At 38.8% G+C, this 1,703-nt stretch overlaps 1 non-coding gene across 1 annotated transcript; it reads right to left on the bottom strand.

Annotated features, from left to right (window-relative positions):
- Nucleotides 1-372: 372 nt before the first annotated feature.
- Nucleotides 373-479, bottom strand: LOC141634741 (small nucleolar RNA R71). Its single transcript, XR_012539465.1, has one exon. It is a non-coding gene; the product is annotated as a small nucleolar RNA R71 (small nucleolar RNA).
- Nucleotides 480-1,703: the final 1,224 nt, after the last annotated feature.

The following is a 1,703-nucleotide window of genomic DNA, read 5'->3' on the forward strand; positions in this document are numbered from 1 at the left end:
ATGCCTAAATTTTCATCACATTCCGTACCAACCGAGGAAAACCTACCCAATAGTACTCCCACACCACAACACTTAACCGGAAATTTCATTGCAAAATCCGCATTTATCCAATTAGTCAAAAGAAGCCAATTTGGGGGAATGCCTAGGGAAGACCCTCACTCTCACATGAAGACTTTTTGTGACTATTGTGATGCGATTTCACAAACCGGTGTGACTCAAGACCAAATTCGATGGGTCTTATTTCCTTTTTCTCTAATTGGCACCGCAAACCAATGGTTGAAGAGCCTTGATAAAGATACTCTTTGAATTGACTCTTGGAAGAAGTTGGCTCTAGCTTTCTACAAAAAATTCTACCCTCCGGAAAAGACTAATATGCTAAGAGCTCAAATTACGGGTTTTAAGCAAAGGGATGAATAATCTTTGTATGAAGCTTGGGAGCGATTCAAAGGAATTTGTCGCTCATGTCCTCATCATGGACTTAGCGAGTGGTTATTGGTACAACAATTTTGAAATGGTCTTTATGAAGGCCCAAGAAACATTCTCAACATGAGATCAAATGGTATGTTCACCGAAGTTGACGATAATCAAACTTGGAACAAGATTGAGGAAATGGCGGTCCATAATTCACAATATAGTAGACCTCGCAAGGCTACTAGAGGAGGAAAGCATGAAGTGGACTCTATTACTCAAGTGGGTGCTCAACTTAGTGCTCATATTGATACCATAAACTTAAAGTTTAAGAAGGCTATGGCTAAACTTGAAGAAGCCTCAAAATGACCAAAGCATCATGTTAATGCCATGGTAGCATCTTCATCAATCCCAAGTGGGATATGTGAGAATTGTGGAACCTTGGGTCATGACCAAAGTGAATGTATAGGAACAATTGAACAAGTGAATGCTTTTCAAGCATACAAGAGTGGTACCCCTTATTCTAATTATTACAATGAAAACACTAAATTACACCCAAATCTCTCATACAAAAGCCAAAATGTTCAAAACCCTCAACCAACATACACCCCACTTCCCATGAAAAACCAAAATCAAAGACCCTTTTTCAACCAAAGCCAAGGTTACCAAAATCAAACTAAATATAATCAACAAAATGACCAAGGTTTTGATGTTCAAAAAGCGGTCCTCCAAATGCAAAAGAATCAACAAGAATTTTTCACTTAAATGCAAAAAGATAGCCAAGCAAAAGACATCACCATCAACAACATCCTAGCCCACATAAAAATGTTGGAAACTCAATTGACCCAACTAGCATCTTCAAACTCTCAAAGACAAAAAGGGCAATTACCACCGCAAAGTAATCCCCCAAGACATGAAACGGTTAGTGCCATTCACTTGAGGAGTGGTACGAGATATGAAGGACCAAAAAAGCAAGTTGAGTATGAAGTTGTGGAAGCTAGTGACAAAGAAGAAGTTGTGCAAAACTCTAAGGAAGTTGAACCAACAAAAGAAGAAGTTTCAAAGAAAAGTCAAGAAAAGGCCAAGGAGAAGGAGCCCATTATGATTAGACTTCCATTCCCAAGTCGTCAAGCTAAGCCTAATTTTGATGACCAACTTGGAAAATTCATGGAAATTGTGAAGAATTTGGAAGTCTCGATTCCTTTTACGGAATTAATCAATCACGTGCCGGCCTATGCAAAGTACATGAAGGACATCCTTACAAAAAAGAAGTTGATCCGGAAGCTTGAAACTAT

The sequence above is a fragment of the Silene latifolia genome, chromosome Y, assembly GCF_048544455.1.
Source record: "Silene latifolia isolate original U9 population chromosome Y, ASM4854445v1, whole genome shotgun sequence".
In the NCBI taxonomy this organism is placed as follows: Eukaryota; Viridiplantae; Streptophyta; class Magnoliopsida; order Caryophyllales; family Caryophyllaceae; genus Silene; species Silene latifolia.